Here is a 25,330-nt window from a genome sequence, read left to right on the forward strand (position 1 = left end):
TCCTTCCTTCCTTCCTTCCTTCCTTCCTTCCTTCCTTCCTTCCTTCCCTTCCTTCTTTTAATAAAACCCAGCACATCTGCTTCTGTCCGCCAGTTCCAAGAAACACTGGTCATTGCTGTAGCAACTGATTGTTCAGGCATCAGGAGAAAACCTAGCAGTGTTAAGAGTTTCTTGGAGAGAAAAAATTAAAACTTCCTCCAATGATGTATCATTTAATTTTTCTCTAACAGCTCTGAGTGTCTTCCATTTTTGTCCCATAGGAGGATGACCCTGTAGTGCACCATGATTGTGCTACTCAAAGCCTTTGAAAGTCATGATGGCACCAGGGTATCGAGTGGTGGAGACTGGAGTAAGAAAAAGCAGAATTCAGAGTTAAAGTTCTGATGTGGCCCCAGGTCTCTGCCAGATGCAGGTCTCAGGTTTACTTAACTTCTCTGTAACTGTTTTCTCACTGAAAAAGAACAGTGTTAAAACTATCTCACACAGCATGCAGAACAAAAGAGACAGAAGTCGTGAGAAGACCTTGTAAGTATATAGCCAAGACTAGACTATAGCATTTCCCAGTACTGCCAAGGTCAAAGGACAGAAGCCTCACTATGTTGTATAAATCAACAGAATACACGAAGGGTAAACATCAATCACAGAACTACAATGGAGAGAAAAAAATCCAAAAGTCCAATATAAAAAGGTCATTCCAAAATGTCCATTAAAAGTCTTTAAGAGAAAGGGGGCAGGGCATGGTGCAGAAACAGACTGCCTGGAGTTTTACTGCCAGTGTGAGCTATGTTGTGAGTTCCAAGCCACCTAAGACAGAGAGTAAGAAGCTGTCCCTGGGGATGGGGGATGGGTGGAAGTTGGAGGCGGTGTGGGTTGGGGGTGGGTGAGGGTTGGAAGTAGTGGTGGCTGGGGGTGTATGGAGGTTGAGGGGGTGTTAAAACCAAACAAAACTTTGAAGCAGGAGAGCCAAGAGAGAAGCAGCAGTAGTTCCTCAGCATAGCTTCCAGAGGTGAAATGCATCAGGTAATTCTTTGTAGACTGTATATTTTAGCAAATGGCTACTCCCTCAGAGGTGACTAGGAAAAGAGGAGCAGCCTCCACTCATTTGTATAGCATACAATTCTTATCTTCTGCATGTTTTGACATTTTAAACCCTTTTAGCTAGGGATAGCCAATTCTTAAAGATAGCAAAGGACACCCTAGGCAGGATGCCTTTGATATGAAAACTAACCACCAAAGAGCCAGACCTTCTCCATCTGGTCCCTGTGACCCAGGAAGCAATAATCTCTCTGCCTTTTCTCATACCACTGTTAGGTACCAGACTCACACATTGGTGTTGTGTAGCAATCACTCAGACTGGCTAATTCACCACTGCTTGCCCTGCCTTGCATCTCTTCCTTTCTGTGAAAACCACAACTGACTGTGTAAGACTGTGTATTTTGGAAATGGAGTAGTCTCTATAGCTGAATTATGAAAACTGCACAATAAGGCCACAAGCATAGACTTTAATGCAAAACAAGGTGAACTGGAATCTTTCGGTCTACTAATAAAAACTGAGAATATTTTATTAATAGCTCATCTTAGTAGAGGGCAGATGGGAAACATAACCAAGGGTATTCACTGTTCTCCTGAAATGCTTTACTATTTCCTATGACTGTCAGAAATTAGATAATGAAGCTTTTGAACCTTCAAACGAGGTGCTTCTGTCTTCCTTTGAGGCTGGTGGGTCCTTTTTAGATCTTCCTCTACAGCTTGCTTTTAGCACATGGTCTTGTAGTTGATGAGACAGATGCGAATGTGAAGGAATCAAAGTAACCCAGGAGAAAGAGGGATGTATAATTAGCAGAATTACATAGCTGCCTCTGTGCCTTTAATTTAGGAAGGCAGTGACTTCAATCAGCATCTTCCCATTGTGACATACTGCATCTGTCCCTCATGGACACATTTCAAAGAACTCTGCCACCTAGATTGAGTGTAGCAAGTTCTTCATTTGGTCAGAGGCTTAAGTGACTCCAATGGTTGACTGCTGACTGAAGTCTCATCTAGATATGTCTGCCACTCTACAAATAAACTCTGAGCTGTGCATGTCTCTGTCTCTCTCTGTCTCTCTGTCTCTCTCTCTGTCTCTCTCTCTGTCTCTCTCTCTGTCTCCCTCCCTCCCTCCCTCTCTCCCTCCCCCCTCTCTCTTATATATATATATATATATAAAACCTTTCTTGGTTTTTCGAGATAGAGTTTGCCATCATGCCCAGCTAGCTGTGTATTCTTTATGAGGAATCCAAACAGTGAGAAGTGATGAAAGTATAAAAAAAATCTTTTTACTTTTTCCAATTTTATTCTCCTCTTCGGAAATAACTGCTGTTAAAAATCTATATTCTTACTGAGTGTCACAGTATATAACTTTAACTGTAGCATTTGGGAGCCAGAGGCAGACTGATCTCTTTCAGTTCCTGGCCAGCTGGAGCTACACAATGAGACCGTCTCAATAATAAAAGTCTGTTTTCTATAGCTATTCAAAATATATGTGTACACACAAAGACTCTCTTTATTACACTCTACATATGCACACCTGGAAATGTTGGGTAAGGTGTGCACATTTTTACGTACTCATTGTTAGGTTCCAAGGAAATCTGGGACAAACAGCTGAGTGAAGTGCCTTTTAGCCTATCAAAGAGGTTTCTGGTCTCCAGGCTCTCCCAGAATCACAAGAACCTGTGTTGCAGAGTCCTGGTTCCCCTCAGCACTTCACCTCTCGTCCCTGTCCCCTATCCCAAACCTCTTCAGCCCATAAGCTTCCCTTCCATCCCCCAGCCTCTCTTTTCCCTATGATAACCCAGTCATTTAGGTTCTGGGCTCTGTTGGATCTCTTTCTGTCCTCTTGGTCCTCTCTTGGCCTCTTGGTCCTCTCTTGGCCTCTTGGTCCTCTCTTGGCTCTGCTCTTGCTTCTTTCCCTCTCCTGTCCCTCCCTTCTCTTCCTCCCTCACTCTCCACTCCCCCTCCTCTCATGGCCTGGTCTGTTCTGCCAGCCATGTTCATCTGAACCCTTCCAGATGCCTCTGGCTATTCTCTCCCCCATATCTACAATAATAAAACCTTCTCTTTAGCCATACCTAGGAGGGGTCATATTCTCATTTTCATTCACCGATAAGACAAAAGGTATGAATTACTGAAAATAAGATTAAATATTCTTTTAAAATTCTCTTACAGACAGTTTAATCCATATACATTTCTTGGAGTTTGCAGAAAGACAACACTACTGGCTCTACAGCCAACCAGCCTGAAAGTTTTGCCCTCTTGTTGCTCAGTTGCTGAAACAGTATTTATTGAGCCTAGAACACATGGCAGAAACTGCACTATCTATAAATACAACCATGAGGCCTTTCCCTCCAAATCCAGAATACATAGAGTTAAAACTGATATATGTGCCAGTCTCCACCTTCCTTTACTTTCTCCACTGTTTATGATATGCATGTGTATGTGCAATGCATGTTTCTGCATGTGTGTGGAACATGTTTGTGAGTGTTTACATGTGTGCAAATAAATACATGTGGAGACTCAATTCTCAATAGCTCTGCCCACATTCTTCATTGGGGCAGAATTTCTCAAACCCAGAGCTTGCCAATATGGCAAGGTTTTTTGTTTGTTTGTTTGTTTTGTTCTGTTTTCTTTAGCTACTTTGCTCTGGAAATGAGGTCTCCACAATCTGAAACTAAAAGTATAGGAGCCATCATACCTGCCTGGCATTTGCATGCTTTTCTAGGGACTGAAACACTACTCTTCACCCTTCCACAGTCAAGAGCATCACCACTGAGCCAACCCCACCCTCACCCCCACTCTCTTTCTTTTACAAAATAACCCTCACAGATAAATCCAAGTTAAAACACCTTAGTGTCATGATTGTTGTTTAGGCACTACCCTTCCCCATCTAAGTGTGTGTCTTACCAGGGGAGCTTTAGAAGTGACTCTTCCTAGTACAAATTCCAAGTACTTTGAGAAGCCTGCAGGTGAGATTTTAGGGGACTCAGGCTGCTTCACCCTGGCCAGGGTTGGCCTAATGGGAAAACTGGCTTTGGGACATTGCTTTGACACTTATTTACAACTGACATTCAGTAATGAGCCAATGCTCAGGGTGGACAGAGCATTGCAGCTTCTTCCAGACATACATAGTCTCTCTTCCTTGGGAGAAATTATGCAGCTAAGAGAGAAGAAAAGGCTTCATTGCTGTTGTTGTTGGTTTCTGTCAGTGGTGTGTATGTGTGCATAGGTAGAATCCAGAAACTTGTGGGTAGTCTCACTGAGCTACCTGCCCACACATGTAAAATTTATTAAAAGTCAAGTTTAATATCATCTCTTATAGAAGACTACCTCTTCCTCTATCCAACAGGGATGAAAAAGTAAGGGACTTTGGAATGGTATTAATAACTGTCACTAAACCAACATTCAGAACACCGTCATCTCATGAAAACTTATTATATAATGTCCCTGATTATTTTTCTATGCAAAATAAAAGTCCATGCTAAATTTCATGGAGGACTTAAATTGTAGCATGACCTACAAGTGACCTTTTTGCAACATACAGCCTAGTCAGCCTGACCACTCTCCCAATCCCCACTACCACAGACACCACAGGTTTGCAGTGGAACTTACATCAGCCACAGGCCCATCTCCATCCAGCCCTCTGTTCACATTAAAACTAAGCAGTATATAATTTAGGAAAGGGAAAATTTGATCACAGTTCTTGCACCCACACTGCTATGAAATTCCGGCTTTTATGTGCAGGAAGCTCCATGTTGATCTTGGCGTCCCTATGGGTTAAAAATCTTGTTTAAATGTTGCAGCCTTAGAATGGACTTGAGGTTTTTCCTACATTGTTTTATAAAAGGCTTCTGCCTGATTATTTACAGATGCTGTTTCTGAGAAAGCTGAAAATAGTTTCACTATGAACACTGAAATTTGGGCTCAAGCTTCCCCATTTTATGGTGAACAGTTTGATGGAATCAGGCCTCAGGGTAGGCCTGCTAAACTGTTCTGACTGGGGTTTCTCTTAGTGTCTTGGGCCTTGAGATCTCTGTTGACCAGTCAAGGAGTGACTGCTCAATATGCTCAGTCAGAAAATTACTGCTAAAGTGTGTGTCAGATCTGTGCCAGGGGCTGGGGACAGGGCCAAAAACGAGACTCAGTGGCAATGGGTCCAGGAATGAGAAGGCAGTGTAGGAAATGTCACATCACATATGAGCAAGGCATGCTGGAATCACCTCACAGGGGTAAGAAGAGAGGGAGGCAGCCAAGCTCCAGCAACCTCACTCCTCTTCACTACCTGATGTCTCTACACATAATAAATAGCATAGGTCAAATAAAGGATGGATTTCTTTTTTGAGTCTGAAATAAGCCTTTGCCTCAGGAAAGGCTTGGTTGGTATCTCTCAGGTGAACAGAGACATACCCTTGTTTACTCAGGTAAAGAGAGACCTGCCCTTGTTTTTCAGCATCTCCAAAGACTTTTGCAGAGCTTTAAGTGTGTAGAGTACAGTGCAACCCAGAAAGCCCTACTGTTTCCATAGCCCAAACCCTTCAGCTATGGCAGACATTCTATTCTATTCCCTGGTGCAGGTCTTCGTGGGAACTGGAGAAACACTGTGTCTGATGCAGGACTGCCTTCTTTCCAACCACAGTACAGGTTTTTTCTCCACCTAGAGTTTATGTCCTCATCCATTCTCTCATTCATTCTCTCTCTCATTCATATTCTTCCTTTTCTTGCCCCCTCTCCTTTTTGTATACTCAAGGTTGTGTGCTGGAATCAGTCCAAACTCTGCTTATTTAGTCTCAGTGACAAAATCCATAATTGAGCTACAAAAGGAGTACGTGATCTAAAGATTTTCCTTTCCAATTCTTAGGAATTCTTGAGCCTCCTTCTTCAAGACAAGCAAGTGACACTGGAGAGACAGCTTTGCTAAGAAAGATTATGGAGAGTGAAATACAGTCTATACAGATTTAACTAGAGACATATGGCCCCTGTAGTCAGTGACATTCCCATGTCTCTCTGGAGCCATCAGAACATGTGGGTTAGCAGTGAAGATGAACTTCAGGCTAGCAGTGGGGCCATAAATCACCAAGTTAAAGACTTTTACATATGATTTACAACTTGCAGTAACTATGGCCTTGTGCATGCATTCAGTAGCTCACCACTTCACCTTTTTAGTCTATAGGTTCTTGTTCTTAAAGAAAAATGAGCACAAACCTAAAACAGAGTCACAGTACAGTTGCTTCTAGGAGTAGTATTTTTTCATTTTCCAGGTTACTTTCCTATAGATTCTTTTATCTAGATGTCATTAACTTTTAACACCCAGGCTGATGTCTAAGCAAAGAAAGGCACAAATATGTCAGTTCATTTGTCCAAGGTCACAGAGAAAAGAAAAGAAGTCCCAATATGGCCTGCCTCATCTCTTCCTTGTATACCATCATTGCTCTTTGTAAAATACACCTTGGGTGCTGCTATAGCAAGACTCATACACAGATAGTCCTTGGCTCACCAGTGGGGTCAACCCAGGATTTGTCAGCTTCATGATGGTACCTATTCAATTGTTTTATTTTGCATTTGGTCCAGTACCTAATAGATTGCATGAGCTTCAATATCTTGTTATAGAAAGAGCTTTGTGATAGATGATTTCACTCAACTGTAGACTCATGTAAGAGTTTCTGTGCACATTTAAGGTGGGTGGGGTGAAGCTATACTGTTTATCAAGTAGATTATCTGTATCTTCAGTTTATGATGGGCTTATCCAGACGGAATAGCATTGTAAACAGAGGCATATCTACCCATTATTTTATTGGTCCTCAAAATATTCCTAGGAGATAATTAAAGAACTAGCAATAATACAGATTAGATTATTTAAGGATAGCTGTGAACCGTTTTTAATTGCCAGGGTGGTTATGGTGTGTTATGGACAGGGAAGCAGCTGCTCCCTTTCATACCCTGCCCTTATTCTATGGGTCTGTGCACTTTGAAGGCTTTTGCATTTACAGTTTTAAGTCTTAGCTCACTGGGGTCAATGATTCTCAACTATAGATATGTAAATGAGCTTTGGCCAGTGTCAGTGGTACTGACTATTCTCTTTGCTGTCTATTAAGAAAATTCATGTCAGCATTCTTGACTGCCTGTATGAATCTACTTTGGGATGTTCCTTTGATTGTTTATAGTATCTTACTGATTTCCTCACTGACTAATGCATAGGATTCCTTGTGTGATATTGCCACAACCATGATTTTACCTTTTAAAAGTAACCTTTTGATAACAGCTAGCTATTATCAAAATTATACTAGTATTTAATTGAAGACTTAGTATAAAAGCCTTGTAAGAATTTTACATGTGTTTAATTTGTTCTTATAGTCAACATTTTGTAGGTGAGAAAATAGAATTTGGGAATAACTTATGCCTTACCCAAGGTCCACAATAAGCAAGGGAAAAAGGATTACGTCTCTCTTCTTTGTCCTGGAGGCCATCACTATTTTTCCTTGGAGTGTGTCTTAGACACTGTTCTATTGCTGTGAAGAGACTACAACCAAGGTAACACTTATAAAAGAAAGTATTTAACTGGGGCTTGCTTACAGTTTCAAGGGGTTAGTCCATCATCATCATGGTGGGGAGCATGGAGGCAAGCATGGCACTAGAGTAGTAGGTGAGAGCTACATCCTGATCCACAGATAGAGAAAGGGCCTGGCATGGGGTTTTGAACACTGAAAGCCCACCCTCAGTGATATACTTCCTCCTAATTCTTCTCAAATACTGTCACTCCTTGAGGACTACGCAGTAAAACATATGAGCCTATGTGTGTGTGGGGGGTGGTCATTCTTACTCAAAGCATCAAGGAGTTTATCATATTTGGTATTAATACGCTCTAAGACAGTTGTGGTCATCCCACTCAAACAATCGTGGGTAACAGCTTCCTGCATATACTGTTGAAGTTGTAACTATTTGCATTTCTAATTGACTGACATTTCACTCACAGACAACTTGAAGTGCATCCAAAGTCATCTGTCTCCTACCCAGAGTGAGCTGAGGAAAGGAGCAGGCAAAAGATCACAGAAAAAGCCCTGTTCTCCAAACTGGGAGACCAGCATTGCAGGTCAGGATCAGGTGGGTCATTTACCTTCCTGGGTCTTATGTGTAAAGTGACAAACAGGGAAGCAGGGAAGACTAGGATATGCAGGAGGACATGCAGAAGGACAAAGTCAGCACTGCCAACAAAGATGACTCCTACTAAGCCAAATGGACATCATAGGCTATTATGGAGGGTCCCTGCATCCTCCATTATTAAACCTGGGCCTTGAAGATGGAAACACTCAATTATAGTGAGACTAATAATGGGGCAGGAATTGGAAGTCAAGCAGATGAAGGTGGACAGATTGCACATCTTGATCTTGATATTCAGAGATGTCCTGTGTGACCGTTCAGATTTAGCCCTTCAGAAGCTTTCTTTCTTTTTTTTTTTAATTTTTTATTGGATAGTTTATTTACATTTCAGATGTTATCCCCTTACCCCATTCCCTCCCCCCCGCCCAGGAACCCCCTATCCCATCCCCCCTCCTCCTGCTTCTATGAGGATGTGCCCCCACCTACCCCCCCCACTCCCACCTCCCCACCCTCGAATTTCCCACACTTGGTGTCCAGCCTTCACTGGACCAAGGACTTCCTCACCCACCTATGCCTGACACTGTCATCCTCCCCTACATATACAGCTGGAGCCATGGGTCCCTCCCTATGTGCTCCCAGGCTGGTGGTTTAGACCCTGGGAGCTGTGGTTGGTTGGTATTGTTGCTCTCCTCATGGGGCTGCAAACCTTTTCAGCTCTTTCAGTCTTCATTCTAACTCCTCCATTGGGAACTCCATGATCAGCTCAATGGTTAGCTGTGAGCATCTGCTTCCTTCAGAGGCTTTCTTGAGCTGTATAATTCATAAATAATCTTCAATTGAGCACTGAATAGAACTGAGTACAAGCCTATTAACATGCTGGCATGAAGACTACTGCCAACCCAATGGCACTTTGAGATGATTAGTGTTATCAACTTGACAAAAGTTAGAATCACCTGAAAGATGGGCCTTTGGCCATGTCGGTGGAAGATTATCTAGACTATCTTAGTTGAGTTGGGAAGACACGCTCACTGTGAGTGTTCCCAGTCTCTACCATGGGAGATTTTGAGCACTGTAAGAGTGGGGAATGAACAGATGTGCCCCACGATTCTGTTCTCCTATTGGCTGTTGTGGGGCATAAGGAGCATTTTTTGTCTTTTCCAAATCACCTTTGGTGAGTTTGTGTTTTGTTATGTTAGTGTTCAGTCTTATTGAAATGCTGTTGCTGGAACCCATGACCTCATTCGAGCTTGGCAAAGGCTCTCAGCTCTAACCTAGCCCCACCTCTTGTCTAATCTTTTTAAAAACACACAGTCCTCCACATACTGCTATCTGTTCTGTAGAGGATCAACTTAGGAGCTTTTGCTACTCAGTCTTGACTGAAGGTTTGCCATGGGCTATGCATTCCCTGTTGTAGTCACAGAGAATATAGCAGTGATTAAAACAGAAAAACCTTGTTTCCACGGAGCAAGTAAGTTTTGGTAGTATGAGGAGATAAATAAAGCTAAAATATTAGCTGTTATGTTATGAAGCTTAAAATTTGGGGAGAAATCTTAAGGTTAAAATACTGACCAGGTCCAGTGATGTTGCCCAGTGGAGAGAGGTGCATCTAGCAATGATGCAACCCTTAGGATCCAAGTTTAACCCTCAGAACCTATGTAAGGATGGAAATTGAGATGACACTCCACAGAGTTGTCCTCTGACCTTCACATGCACATTAGGACACATTCTCACATACAACTGTACATACACAATAATAAAATAAATATGAAATTCAACAATAACATAAGTAATATGGTCCATGCTAACCAGCGCAGAGCTAGTATCTAATCAAAGGGCTAGATGAATTCTAATTTTTATAAAATGGGCTAAAAGAAAATTAACAACAGTAAGAGCTGTAAGAATGGAAGGATATTTTTTTCTTTTTTATACAGTTTTTTTAAAAAAATGACTTTATTTTTATTTCATGTGTTTTGTCTCTTTGTGTGTCTATATGAGAGTGTTAGATACCCTAGAACTAGAGTACAAATGGTTGTGAGCTGCCATGTCAGTGCTGGGAACTGAACCCGGGTCCTCTGAAAAAGCACCCAAGGCTCTTAACCACTGAACCATCTGTCCAGCCCGGAAATCTCAGGCCAGTAGTTACTTACTTACTTATTTTTGAGGCAGGGTTTCTTCATGTAGTCCTGGCTGTTCTATAACTCTGTAGACCAGGCTGGCCTTGAACTCAGAGGTCTGTCTGTGTGCTATAACCACCAGACAGGATTTTGTTTTTTTTTTAAGATAGGAATTTATATAACATGGTGACAGGGGAAACAGAGTACACACAGCTGAGGGGGAAGGAGGCTGAGGCCTAGGAATAATGATTCATTCTGCCACTAACAGGCCACCACACCACATGTACTGCAGCTCAGGTCTTAGTTTCCTTAAAGGACAATAATTGAAGGATAAGATTATGATCAATTCTGCTATAGCTATACCTCCTACTTTGAAAATACAAATTTGTTCCAACACAACTGATATATTAAACACAGTTTGAGTGTGTATGAAGTTTGCCTTTCTTCCATAGGAAGCTCACTAAACTGGGGAAGGCTAGAAAATATAAGATGTGCATACAGGCACCTTAATATCCACCAGCTGTCCAGGGTCAGCAGTGTCAGAGCTACACTCATCCACACCTGCTGTTTAAACTAGCCACCTCATTTCAGTCAGGCCTCTTACCACCCCAGAAATTCTCAAAAGCTGCACCACTCCTAGTGTCCACCCTGGAAGCAATGTTTTTAAAGTACTCTATTTACTGTAATAATTGTGCTTTTTAAAAATCATTGAGTTGCATAAAACCATGCTATTTTAAAATTTTACATTCATGTATTTGTGCATGGGGGTGGTACATGTCCCACACAGGGAGGTCAAAGGACAACCTGCAGGAGACTTAGGGAGAAAGCTCAAGTCACCAGATTCTATGACAAATGCCTTCTCACTGGCCTCTGATAACTTTTAAAATTAAGTTATTTCTTTTTTAGTACCTGGCAAAAGTGAAGTTTTGGGTGCTTTCCCCTTTAATCTAATTCCCCCATTAGCCTATGGTTTTTGCTGCATGAATATGCAACCGTGTGGTGATTTTTCAGAAAGACAAGAGGTCTGTTACACCAGGAGCAATTGTTTGGAGATCATTTTCAAATCAACATTTATCTCTGTCTCGCCTCACCCTGCTGTTCTTAGACTCAATATTTCCCTTCAGTAGTCTTTTAGATGAAATTTAACACACTGAACCATACCAACAGGAGGCTGAAAATAAGTCAATGTGGGTTTTTTTTTGTTTGTTCGTCAATTTTTCTTATAAGGAAAAAAAATGAAGCAAGTCACACCATCAAATTGAGTGTGTACTTACAAACCATTTTGATTACAAAGGTGGTAATTCTTCTAAGCACAATGAAAAAAGAAGGGATAAAGAAAGTCAGATACCCTGAAAAGTCTACTTGAAGGTCAACATGAGACCCCAAGATTGCATCATTAAGCAAATCTATGAGTGCTCATTTCAACAGCATATACATTAAGATTGGAATGATATAGAAAACGTGAGCATGGCCCCTGTGTGGTATGATAAGAAGATTTATTAAGCGTTCTCTATTTTTTAACTGATCATGGAGTGCTCAACTCCAGTGATAAACAATGTAGCACAACCCCTACACCTAAGGCGCAGGGAATGTCATGGAAGGAGGTGGAAGACTATAAGAGCCAGAGGATCACGATTCATGCTATGAGATAGTGCCTTTCATATATGACAGGAAAGCTAGAGCCATGAAACCTCAAAAGTATGGTGGCACATACAAGACCTGCACAACAATACCACCGTTTGACATGCTACTGTGGACAGGGGTGGGGGTGGGTGGAGCAAATTTTACAGGGCTCTTCCCCAAATGAAGAACTTCAGGCAAAATGGCTGCTGAGAAACAGAGTTGATTTTCAGGGACAAGCTATGACCCCACCCAGATAGGATATCTAATCCCCAGGGGTCAGCTGTAAACAAATTAGTATACAAACAATGATAAATAGACTTATTAGGCTGAATTTACATATACCTATGTGAGTAGATAGATGATAGACAGATGATAACTAATGATATAGACAGATAAACAGAGAGACAGACATGTGTAAGAAAAATTTAAAAGTAAGAGGTCATGAATTTGAAGCTTAGGTGGACACAGGAGGAACTGCAAGGGTAGAGGGAATGACAGCAATGATGTAAATATGGTACTCACATGTAAAAGGCTAAAGAGAATTGTTTAAACAAATTAACAAAAAATCAAATATGTAAGGTCAGTCTTCCTGTTCCTAATAATATATCATTATTAAAATGCCTCCCCAAATTCACTAAGCCAATTTCACCATGAAAAGAGAAAAGGGATTGTTAAAATGTAGACTTTCTACTGATAACAAGAGATGTTAAGAGAGTCAGCCAATGGTTCAAAAGTGTTTCATCATTTGAAGACACAAAAATCAAACGTAGCTACATACTGTCCAAAATGATAAAGTTTTTTAAAACTAACTGATAATTATCCCAAAAGTGAATGCAAATCACACCTTTTTTTGTGATAGTTCTCCACAATTGGGGCTAATGACTTGTTTGCATAATTAACTGTGACTTATGAACCTGCCTACAGTCCATGTTTACTGTACCTGCACACCTTCTTAGCAGCAACATCTAGATCATTCTTTCTTTTTAGGCCACTTCCTTAAGAGAGACCTTCACTAATATCTCTATTAGCTCTGCCTACTGCAATCTCTGCCTGGTGTGACGTAATAGTTGATGTCAAATTCCTTCTAGATGTCTGTGGTGGTTTGAATGAAAATGGCCCCTGTAGGACCATAGGGAGTGGCATTATTAGGAGGTATGATCTTGTTGGAGTAGGTGTGGCCTTGTTGGAAGAAGTGTGTCACTGGGGGTGGGCTTTGAGATTTCAGATGTTCAAGCCAGGCCCACTTGCTCTCCCTGCTGCTTTCAGCTCTGGATGTAGAACTCTCAGCTAATTCTCAAGAACCATGTCTGCCTGTGTGCCACCATGCTTGTTGCCATGATGACAATGGACTAAACCTCTGAACTGTAAGCCAGAACAATCAAATGCTTTCCTTTATAAAAGCTGCTGTGGTCATGGTATCTCTTCATACAAAAGAAACCCTAACTGAGACAATGGCCATCTCCATTTACTTTCATGACCACACTACCATCACAACAGACACTAAAGGACATATTTGAAGCCTAACTAAACACACACCAGTTACCTTGATCTTACACTATACCCACTTCAACCCAATGATTGTGTAAGGGATTTTTCCCCCTGTCATTTCCCTGTCACTATTCACTTGCCAGCTCCATGAGTTACCTACCTGAACCTACTCCAGACCAACCCACACTCTTATCATTTATACCTCTTGGATGTCAAGCATTCATCTCATCTCACTTCTCCAATTTTGGCTAGCAGTACTGGGGTGTTTATTTTGTATTTACTTTTGATATTATAATTCTTTTCACTTATACTTCTCTTGTTGGGTTTCATGTGTACATGTGGGTTACTATGTATGCAGGTGCACATGTATACATGTATGTGTGAACATGTACACGTAGAAGCTAGAGCTCAACTTAGTCATCCTCAAAATGAGATCATCTACTCTTTAAAAAAAGATTCATTTATTTGTATATTTTATGTATATGGGTGCTTTGTCTGCATGTACCCCTATACACGAGCAGAGGAGCATATCAGAATCTCATTATAGATGGTTGTAAGCTGCCATGTGGTTGCTGGGAATTGAACTTGACCTCTGAAAGAGTAGCCAGTGTTCTTAAACACTGAGCAGTGTGCCCTAAGCATCTACTCATTTGAGACAAGATCTCTCATTGGCCTATAACTTCCAGATTAGGCTAGACTGTTTAGTCAGCAAACCCTAGGGATTCTCCTGTTCCCACCTCTATAGATCTGTGAATATAAAAGAGGGCTATCAAGAATCGTGTGTGTGTGTGTGTGTGTGTGTGTTTCTATATGGCTTCTAGGGATTAAACTCAGGTTATCGTATTTTTTGAGGCAAGCAGTTTACTGACTGCGGTATCCACCCAGCTCTGGATTCTGAGTTTCTTAAAGATTTTAGCACCAAGCCCAGTTGAAGCTGGAGAGGTCTAGGAGTGTTTATTGCTCTGTCAGATGAGGATTCAGGTGACAGCAACTCATACAGTTCACAAACATTTGTGATTCTAGTTCTAAGAGATCCAATGTGTCCTTCTAGCCTCGTGGGTACACACGTACACATGTAAACACAAATATAAATTTTATAAAAGTCTACTCTCTTGCCTATAATGAATGTTCTTTTAAGGCCACTAAAATAAAATTCTGTTGAATTTAGAAAAAGATGAGAAAAAAGTTCTCTCTCTCTCTCTCTCTCTCTCTCTCTCTCTCTCTCTCTCTTTCTCTCTGTCTCCCTCCCTCCCTCCCCCCGTGTATGTGTGTGTGTGTATGTGTGTATGTGTACCCACTGAGGTGTACATACATACACACATACACAGACTTTTTATACATTGGCTTTCTCTGAATATCAAGAGGTAAGTAAGGGAAGCATTCAGAATTCTGCCCACTTCTATAAAAATACCTCAGTACCTTCAACATCTGGATCCTAATATTATATCGGGTTTACATCTTGTCAAGACATAAAAAGTGTTGAAAAATAATGAATACTCTTTTTGATGGGTCAGTCTAAACAATGTCCTGAAAACACATGACAGAAATTTAGAGTGACATCTAGACTCTTCACCTTGTATGAAGTAAATGTCCATAATAGTCTGATTGTGTTTCTGGCAGCCAGATATTCTTAATAACTATTCACCTCGTCCTTTTCCTTTTCCATATGTCTGTGCTGTCTCTAGACAGAATTTAAGTCAGAATCCGTGACTAATGTACTTGGTATGACAGCTAGAAACAAGTAACATCTTGGCTATCAACTCTTGATCATAACACTATTCTTGGACAATTTATTTGGGTCCATTAAGGAGCCCTGCTTAGTGGTTAAAATTCTGTTCTGTGTCACTCCTGTTATCTGTAGGGAAAATAGAGCAGATTAGAGACTAGCATAAAGGGTTACCCTGATATGGGGGATTATAAAATTTGGAGGAAACTGCAAAAAAAAAAATACTTTGGTAAGTACACTTAGGCTGAAGGCACAAAGCTGCTATTGGTAGGCTGACTCCAGAATATTGACCAGAGTGTAGTATGCAGACAGTTTAAAGTCCTGTCTCTAAGGCACATCAGAGGCAACAGGAAGTGCCAAATCAGTGTCAGAGCAAACTTCTACAATGAGAGAGGTATCTTTTTTTTTTTTTTTTTTTTTTTTTTTGGTTTTTCGAGACAGGGTTTCTCTGTGTAGCCCTGGCTGTCCTGGAACTCATTCTGCAGACCAGGCTGGCCTTGAACTCAGAAATCCGCCTGCCTCTGCCTCCCAAGTGCTGGGATTAAAGGCGTGTGCCACCACCACCCAGCTGAGAGAGGTATCTTAAAGTTGGATTATTTATATCTACAAATTGGGAAATTGCCTAAATTTAAGTCATCCCAAGTAAATAGCAGTCTGGGTGTTTATTGTTATTAGAATTATTATATGTTTGATATTAAAAGTTGTCAGCATATTATTTTGGTTTGAATATTACTGTTTACTACATATATGATGGAAGGTTTATAATATGTATACTTCCAATCAACAGACACACTTTAAAATCTTGAAAATATGTGCTCAAATAGACTCTCTTCTTCCTGGGTACTAGATAGGGGGCGTCTTCTTAGGCAGTTATCTGATAATTTAATAGGTAATAAAGGAAAAAATGGCATTCTGAAAACTAAAATAAATATAGATCTGGTCTAGATATTACATCTTTGTTGAATTGGTATTTGCAGTCTGTATGTCCAGCCTTCCCAGGAGTCATTTGAACCAAAAGTCACTCTTACGGATATCCAAGAATAAACGCTGTCTTCCTTTAGACAGCCATGAAAGGAACTGTGTTGCTCTGTGATGATAGAGCATGTGTTCTCCACTCATCCATATCCAGATGAAGTGTTTTGAGATGAAGGCTCATTCTTTCTTCTTCTTTTGAGTATCTCACAGGTCAGAGTCACCAATTGACATATGTAACACAAATGTAATAGGTACCTGTCAATTAGTTGACTTTGCTATAAAAAAAAAAAGATAAACAGCATCAGATCTATCTTTTCCCCACATTGCTAGTTCATTATTTGGGACAAAGCTCAAAACAAAATGCCAGAGTTTAAGGAAGAGGCAAGTGACACAAAGAAAAACTCAGGAGGAAGTGAGAGCAGAAGTGGAGGGAGGAAGGCAACAGATACCGAGGGGAAATCATGGGACAGAGCAGTATGTTGCGGCCCACGAACAACTCCATTAAATGCTGATGCTAAGACAGCAAAGGAACAGATTTAAGTTCCAATCCTGCATTCACTGTACGGACTGTGAAACATAAAGATCAAGGTCTTCCATCTGAGCCACAGCAGACATGTTCACAGCTGGAAGAGATCATAGATGACCCAAGATAAAATAGCTTCAGGGTGACAACCTGTGCACCATCTCCAATTCTCTGGAATTCTTCTGCCCAGTTTAATCTGTCCCATAACTCTTGACTTAATCTAATTTGTTTTTTTTCAAGTCTGTTCCTGTAGTCTCTCTCTCTTCACTTGAAGGGTGATTTTCACTGTGGGGGTGTTGAAAGTGAGGTGAGTATAGTCATCTGCTCTGTGGAAAACTGGTTGAAGTAACTCCCTGTAGTGTATCTGCTATTCCAAGTCGATTAAAAAGGAGAGAAAAGGAACCCAGTGGTAAAAAGCTATCTTCTGGTGTGGCCTGAGTCAACTCGGTGCAGCAGCATTTGAGTTAAAAGAATAGACTTTGGAGAAATAATAGTAACAGCAGCAGCATGCATTTATGGCCAGATACTTTTCAAAATTCAAAGTTCATAGTGCATGAGCTGCAAGTTCAAGGAGGAAAATGTTCTCTCATTCTTCAACTAATAAAATAGACCCAGGAAACATAGCTTAAAGCTCTTACTGATCAACACACAGGACACATATTTCTGAAGAAATACACCTTAAAAGTTCACAGTATATACACATATGTTACATATATATCATCAATTACAATTCACCTCTGAATTCCATGTCATATTCTGAGTTTAAAAAAAATTATGAAAGGGGTAAGATGACACATGTGCTACATGCACATGTAAAAATCCACATTTAAAAAATTAAAAAAAAATTTTATTGTAGAGATAGACTATTAGATATTTAAAGAACAGCCCTGAGTGATTTCAGATGTTGTAAGATTGCCAGCACAAAGTCATGCTGTAATGCTCAGGCTGATCTACGAACTAATAATTCACTTTTCTGAATTCTCCTCTTCAGAGTTGGAAGCACAGCTCAAACATAGTGGTACTACATCATGGAGCTACAACTTATTCCAAATTTTAATACACTCTGTCTTTCTGCCAACTATTTATGACTTTTAAATATCCAAATCTGAAGTGAACATTTGTGTTTTATGTTCAGTACCTCACAGATGTAGATATCATATTTAGCTTATTTTATCAAAAGGAGGCCAAGGAGCTACAAGAGGATCCCAGGTTCTCACTCCAGAATGCCTGATGACCCCATTCTACTAATGTTCACTGGATCTTTTAGAAGCCACAAACTGAACACAAGCCATATCTGAAGTTAGGTGATGAGGTCCTTAAAGGTGGGACCATCAGGCTGCAAGTACAGGGAAGGAATAATCATAAAGGAGTTGGGAAGGATTAACTCTGAACAGGAAGTGGCAGTTATTTTCTGCCTCATCCAGAAGAGGCAGTGTGAGGAGCCATCTGTACCTTCTGCCTCTCCTTTCCTATTGGTGAGCTATAGCACTCACTGCACAGTGCAGAGTTCTCTGCCTAAACTTCCACAGTGTTACAAACAGGAGTGGAGGACCATGCCTGTAATCCCAGGCCTCAGGAGGCTGACAACAGGACCATGAGTTTGAGGCCAGCCTGAGCTATATATGCAGGTTCTATGTGTTTCCTAAAAACTGTGACTGCCTTAAGTTTTTCTTTGTTTTCTTCATGTTATTACCCAATAAGCATACCAACTAATCCATTATCTTCAGCACTTGATATTCGTCAGATGGGTGAACGTACAAAGAATAAAAAACATGGAGCATGTACACATGCAAGCATGTACACATCATGCATGCAAGCATATGCTAGCAATTCTGCCAGACACACTTGTTAACAAAGTACTCAAGAGAAGGAGGCAGGGAGATATTGCAGTGAATTTGAGGCCAGCTTGGGCTACATAGTAAGATAATGTCTGAAAAATAATGGACTGTGATGAATGGACTCTGAGGACTGGGAAGAATTCTCTTTTAGACAAAGTTTTCTGAGTTAGAATGTAGTATTATATTCCTTTATAGTAAGGACATGAGGCCATGTATAATGCCAGAGAGTGAAGAGCTTACAAAAGAGTCAGCAATTTCTTTCTTCCATTGTCTACTGTGGCTTTTTTCATGTTTTCAATATTTACTTATGAGACAGGTCACCAATTCAACTTTAATTACGATGTCCATTGTCTGCCCAACACATGCTTCTTTCTATGACTCCTTGTTTTCAAAATGCACCACTGTTGTCTCCAATAATGTGCTCCAAAGTAGACACATCTATTTCTAGAGTATTCTCTGTCCTCTTTCCCTCATTTTCAGTCAGTTTGTATGGTAACTCTCATCTCATTTTTTGATGTGGCTTCTGCAGCCTCTCTAGCAACAGGTCTGACCAGCTCCCTTCACACAAGGCAGGAGGACTGTGTCACAGGGACAGCTGCTTCTATCCTTCCTTTCTTGCTTTCATAGAGCAATAAGGCCGATGAAATTCAGACAAAGGCTACACAGTTTGAAAACTTTGTATCTAAAATGCTTGCAACAATAAATGTCTGGGATTAGATTTATTTTTAGAATTTTTAGAATACTTGCAGATACTTGTTATCTTAAGGATGGGTTCATGTTCAAACAGTTTACTCATGCTTCAGATGCACTTATACGTAGAGCCTAAAAGCAATGTTACATGGGAATCTAGGACCACCATGTTTTTTATGGTAACCCCTCACTTGAGGTCATCTATGGAGTCTTCTATGTGTGATGTCATGTAAGTGTTCAAGAATTTCTCAATTTTTGAAGACTCTTGCATTTCAGGTTTTTATATTAGAGATGCTTTGCCTATGTTGGGTGACAGGATAGACCAATCGTCTTTCACATCTCCAGTGACCCTTTTAGCTATCCCAACATTAGACACTAAACAAGGCAGACAGTCTGCTTACTAGGACAAATACCTAAGCTTGGCCTAACAAAGCTGCTGGGGAAGTGAATAGGAAAACCCATGCCATAGAGTGCAATAACATGCACTTGTTCTCCCAATGTGGCAAAACACACATCAGCAGATTCTGTGCACTGTAGGTCTCAGAGTGGGCCCCACCCCTGTGGGGGTGTTGCTCTCCCAGCAGCCATCCACTGAGAATACCATCCACATTATAATTTCAGATCATTTATTTTTAGCCCAATTATTCAGAATTATGAAAGTCATGCAGTGGACCTAAATTTTATCTTTTTTTGACTTAATAGTTTAATTCATATTTAATCCACACACCATACAATCAATCACAATTTACAAAATATAGTACTACACATATAAAATCATTAGCTTGTGTATATTTAGAGTAGTACAGCTAATATCATCATTAAGTTTGAACACTCTTACCCTACTAGGTAGAATCCTGCACCCATGAGAAGACCTCAGGCTGCAGTCAACCACTAATCTACTTTCTAGAGATCTGCCTGTCCAAGGCACATGACAGAAATGGAATTACATGACATGTGGTCTTTTGTGTCTGGCTTCTGTTTTACCTAGCACAATACTTTGTCTTTTCTGGCACTGAGGATCAACTCTGGGGCCTTTACCATGGCAGGCCCCTCTGGGCTGGCATAATATCTTTTAGGCTTTACCATACTGCAACATGTGTCATCATGTCTGTCTGTCTCTGTCTTTGTCTCTGTCTCCCTCTGATCAAGGAGAAGTCCACCATATGGCTATAACACATTAAGTTTATCACTTACATTATAGCTAGTGGATATACTTAGGTTGATACTTTGGGCTATTATGAATAACAAACACATTTTTATGTGAATATAAGTTGTCACTTCTCTCTTGTATATATTCTTAAGAAAATGTATATATATATATTCTTTAAGTAGAATCACTAGTTCATATCTAAAACCTATATTCAGTGGCTCTGGATGTGGTTCAGTTGTAAAACAGTTGCCTAACATGTGAGGCCCTGGGTTCAATCCCCAGCACTACAAAAAAGTCTATATTCAATTTTAAGGAACATCAAGACTTCTCTAACATTTATATTTTTATTGTTGAATCATAAAAAGAAATAAAGAGAAGAACATGACTGCTCCTAGGTATGGTGGCGGAGGATTCATTGTAGATAAAAGGGAGGGCATGTCAGAGGCAGAGACATCTGGGAGAGTCCAGAGTGGACTTGACTCTGAGCCATGGGAAAAGAGTGGGAAGGTGAAGGGAGAGGGGAACCAGATGTAGTAGCCTGGAGGGCAATGGGTAAAAAAGGGAGTGTAATCAAAATGGCTAGATTATATAGGGAAAAGCCTCTGGGGTAAGGGAAACCCAGCCCCTCAGCTGGAAAGTTGGGGAGGAAGGGGTAGAGGGCAGGGTATGCCAGCCATACACTGTAACAGGTAAGGGACAGAGGGATGCTAGGACAACCTGGTGGCCAGGCCCACTTGATGTTAAACTGGTACTGCAGCCATTTTTCCCAGAGTTTGAGACTTATCAACTGTAGTATGTGATGTGCAAACATTGTGTCTCTGTGTGTGTGTGAGCGCGTGTTTGTGAATGAATTCATGAAGTAAACAAGAATGAAAAAGAAGATTCTGATGTTTTCTACAGCAACTCCAATTCTCTGTGAGTTCCATCACTATTTGCATAAAATACTCTGAAACTCCCACATGGTTCTTTCTCATTAGAAGAAATGGAGTTGATTTTAACTTACCCTTCAACTTTGTGTCAGCCAATCATTTACACGCTGCACACTACTGAAAGCAAACAGAACTTGGCATGTTTTCTCCACATTTCCCATCTGACTTCTCCCTCACTGGCCCAAAATTTCCCCATTTATCCTTGAAATTTAGGTGTCCTAAGGCACACAGATCTGTCAATATGCTTTTAAAAACCATATGTACTTGTCTCTTGATAGTTTTCCTGGGCTATAATTTAGATCTGCAATATTCTCCAAAGGCCCATGCAGTAAATGCTTTATTTCCAGCCAATAGCACTGTCCAAAGTGGTGGAAATGTAAGGAGATAGTCTAGGGGTCACTGTTCCTCTCCCCATCTACCCTCTTACTTCCTCTCTTTCTCTCTCCCACTCCCTCCTTCACTCCATTTTGTCCTCTATCCCCTCTCCCTACATCTCTCTGCCTCTAGACTAGCATGAGCAAAGGGCACCACCATTGTCTCACCACAGGTGCTAGCCAACAGGGTCAATTGACCATGAAGCAAAACTTCTGGAACTGTAAGCCACAATGAACCTTTCTTCTTTGTAAGCTAGTTGTTGTAGTTTATTTTGTTATACTACTGGAAAGCTGACTTCCATGACTTTGGGTGTTCAGTAACATCTTAATGATTGTTCCTGGCAATTTATACTGCTTTTGCTCTCTGCTGATGGGCTCCTTTTGGTTTGAGCAATTGGAGATTTCACTCTATATGGCCATTATATGAGAGAGTCACACATTGAATTACTTTTTAAATCTACTGTGATTTTTCTCTGTAACTGTTTCATTAATTCAATCTCCCCCAATAAAAGATCGTGCTGCACAGATGGCACAAGCATCCATGCTTTCCCTGGCTTTTTTTTTTTAACCAACAAGTACATAATTTCCCTTTTATATATGCAACTGAAAGTCAAATGACTTGTCAAAGAATTGTTTATGTTGAAGTGACTTTATTGTGGGTATGAGCTCATCAGAGCCAATTAGGCATCCCTTCTACCACCACTACCCCCAACATCGTGGCCCTCCTCTGGTTCTCAGGGACTAGAGAGAAAGCAGTATGATCCTCCCTTCTGGAAATGTTGAGCAGAGGCCACCCACATGAGTATTTCAAATAGAATTTGACTTCTTTGCCAGACCAAGAAAACAAATTCCACCAGAGATACTACAAGAAAACAGCAGTTCATGACCCTGTGTGCTGAGAACCTATACTGCTCTTAGTGAGCCACTGTAAAAAATGGGATGTAAAATGTCCCTTTCTCTTTCATATACACTTGACATTATCACAAGGAGAACCTACTTTGGTGTTTGGATCTCTTTAGGAATACACAGCATATGTAAAGGCAAAACTAAGCAAAAGGTCCTGTCCTCTCTTATTCTACTAAATACAAAGCTATGGGATTTTTTTCTACTACAGCAAAATGCACCAAGAATGTAATCACATGGAAAGAAAAGATACAATGGTCAGTTTTATACAGGCCAGACCATTTTGTTTAAGCCTTTTTCAAAAGCAGCCAACCATCAAAGTGATTTGATTTGATTGCTTAGGAGGTCTGATTCTGGGAACAGTGGCATGAAAATATGTATCCAAAGTGCCTATGGTGAAGTGCAGAGGTCCTGAGACTACAATTCCGATGCTTTCCAACACCCAAGTGGCAGCCACAAAGTTTGTCTTTCTCTCAAGTCAGTCAGGCCATCTTGGTAGAGCTGCCAAGATTCAATACTGGCAGCTTCCTCGGGAAAGGATCAGAAGACACACACAGGTTACAGGTGCTCTGTGTGTAGCCAAGTGATACTGTGGGCTACTTTAGGCCCTGGCAAGAACAAGGCCATCATCAGATGCAGCCCCTTGTCCCTGTGCCTGGAAAACTGTGAGTCAAAATGAACTTTCCTTATAAAGCTTCCTAGCCCTAGGGATTTTGTTATAGTATCAGAAAACTAGCATAAGAATTTTTTTTCAGTCATTTCAACTGTCTTCCCGCATCTGTGTCTTTTGAGTGGTCACTGATTCCATCTTCTCTCTTGCCTATTCACAAAAAATAGTCATAGTCTCCCCTCAGATTTCACTCTTGAATACACTTGAACTGTTTTCTGCTCCTACTAATATCAGAATCATCTTATTGACCACTGGCCAGCTCTATTTACGTGTCAGAATGTCTGAGATAGGCTGGTAACAATCTAGAAAAGATACTAGCTTTAATCCCTGAAACTGGAAATGTATTTGCAGAAAGTGTCTCTGCAAACATCATAAAACTAAGGATTGTGAGATGGAGGATCATTCTGGGTTTTCTGGTGGGCTCTAACCATACAAACTAGTGTCCTTATGAGACAAGAAGAAGTGAGGGGGGACATCTAGCAAACACAGAGGGAAGGATAGTAGGTCCCCAAGAGCAGCTAGTGTAGTGAGGAGCCAGGTGCTGAGGATGCTAGCAGACACCAGGTACTCAAAGAGGCAAAGCATGGATTCTTTCTGAGGCTTCCAGAAGGATCAGCCCTGCTGAGTCTTGAATTTGGCCCAGTGAAACAGATTGTACTTCTGGCTTCCAGAACTGTGTGTATACTACTGAGTTTATGAAGAATTTGTAACAAAAGCCATAATAAAATGATATAATGTAACACTCACATCCTCAGCAGTGAAAACAAGCAACAGAAAGCCACCACTCCTCAGCAGTCATGTCAGCTATAAATGTAAAAGTAGAGTATTGGTAGGATTGAGAACTTCTGAGCCTGTGAACCTTGGTGGTTTGTGGCAATCTTTGGCACAGTGGTTTCTCTTACCTCACCCAGTTCTCTGCCTTTGTCTTCCCCACATGTGTATGACTACAAATATAAATCCATGATCATGCCCATGACTTCATTCCAATCTCATCACCTGTAAAGATTCTCTTTCCACAGTTGGAGTGACAGTTCAGTCATTAAAGTACTTCCCTTGTGAACATGAGGACCTAAGTCCGACCCAAAACAAAAAGCCAGGCTTGCAATCATTGTGGAGAGGCAGAACCCAGCAATGGCAAGGTGGCCTAATCTACTAGTTGATTTCCAAGCCAGTAAAAGACCTTTTAGAAATAGATTGATGGTACCTATGGAATGACAGGCAAGATTATTCCCTGACCTTGACATGCACAAACCTACACACCTACTCCACCACCCCCTCCAAACGATATCACCATATTCATTGGTACTGGTGGTTAGAACTCTAACAGCTCTTGGGAGAAATAATTCAACTGTAATTCTAAATTTAATGAGCACAAAACACATTCTTTTAAAAGCATGCTGTTTTCCTTCTCTTCTACAAGTAAGGAGAAAGCATTCTTCCTTCTGGTCCAGGGAAAGCCTTAGTAATATGTCTCGTATCCAGCTTTTTTCTGTACTGTGTTCCCATTCTGCTTATTTTCACCCTTCCTTCTAGCTATAGCAGCCTTTCCCCATCTCTCCAAAGAGTACAGATCCCTATAGCTGGGCTGTTGCCATTGACTGTTGACTGTTTTTTTTTTCACACACCTGCCCACCTTATCCTTCTCGAGTCTTCCTATCTTCACCTGAGCTCTGAGAGCACAGACTATGTCTCATACATCTTGGAATCTTAACTTATCACAAGGAAGATAGTAAATGTTGTTCACAGATTTGTATACAAATTGCATTGTTTTACATACATGCACTCACACTGTTTTCCTTCTGTGACAGAATACCCGCCAAAAAGCAACTTAAAGGAGAAGAATATAGTTTGCTCACAATGTAAGGAGTCCATAGCAGTGATGAAAGTGTAGCAGTTAGTGTACTGCATCTGTCCACCACTGTCATGTCCAGAGCTGTGTCTCTTAGGTGATTCTAGACCCCCTCAACTTGAGAATCAAAATTAACACATAACAAAGAGCAAAACTATGCTACATGGAGTAGTTTTTTGTTTTTGTTTTTTTTTTTTTTGGGAGGGGACTTCCAAAAACAAATGTTACAATCTTTCTTTCTTCCTTTCCTTCTTTCCTTCTTTCTTTCCTTCTTTCTTTCTTTCTTTCTTTCTTTCTTTCTTTCTTTCTTTCTTTCTTTCTTTCTTTCTTTCTTTCTTTCTTTCTTTCTTT

The 25,330-nt window shown here is 40.7% G+C and overlaps 1 protein-coding gene and 1 non-coding gene across 2 annotated transcripts in view; one reads left to right on the top strand and one right to left on the bottom strand.

Annotated features, from left to right (window-relative positions):
• Colec12 (collectin subfamily member 12) overlaps window positions 1–25,330 on the bottom strand; it is a 187,393-nt gene that overhangs the window by 95,499 nt on the left and 66,564 nt on the right. The gene's annotated exons all lie outside the window — the stretch shown is intronic.
• On the top strand, window positions 11,654–11,759 carry LOC114614096. The gene has a single exon (XR_003710275.1). It is a non-coding gene; the product is annotated as a U6 spliceosomal RNA (small nuclear RNA).

The sequence above is a fragment of the Grammomys surdaster genome, unplaced genomic scaffold, assembly GCF_004785775.1.
Source record: "Grammomys surdaster isolate TR1022 unplaced genomic scaffold, NIH_TR_1.0 126298, whole genome shotgun sequence".
NCBI classification, from domain to species: domain Eukaryota; kingdom Metazoa; phylum Chordata; class Mammalia; order Rodentia; family Muridae; genus Grammomys; species Grammomys surdaster.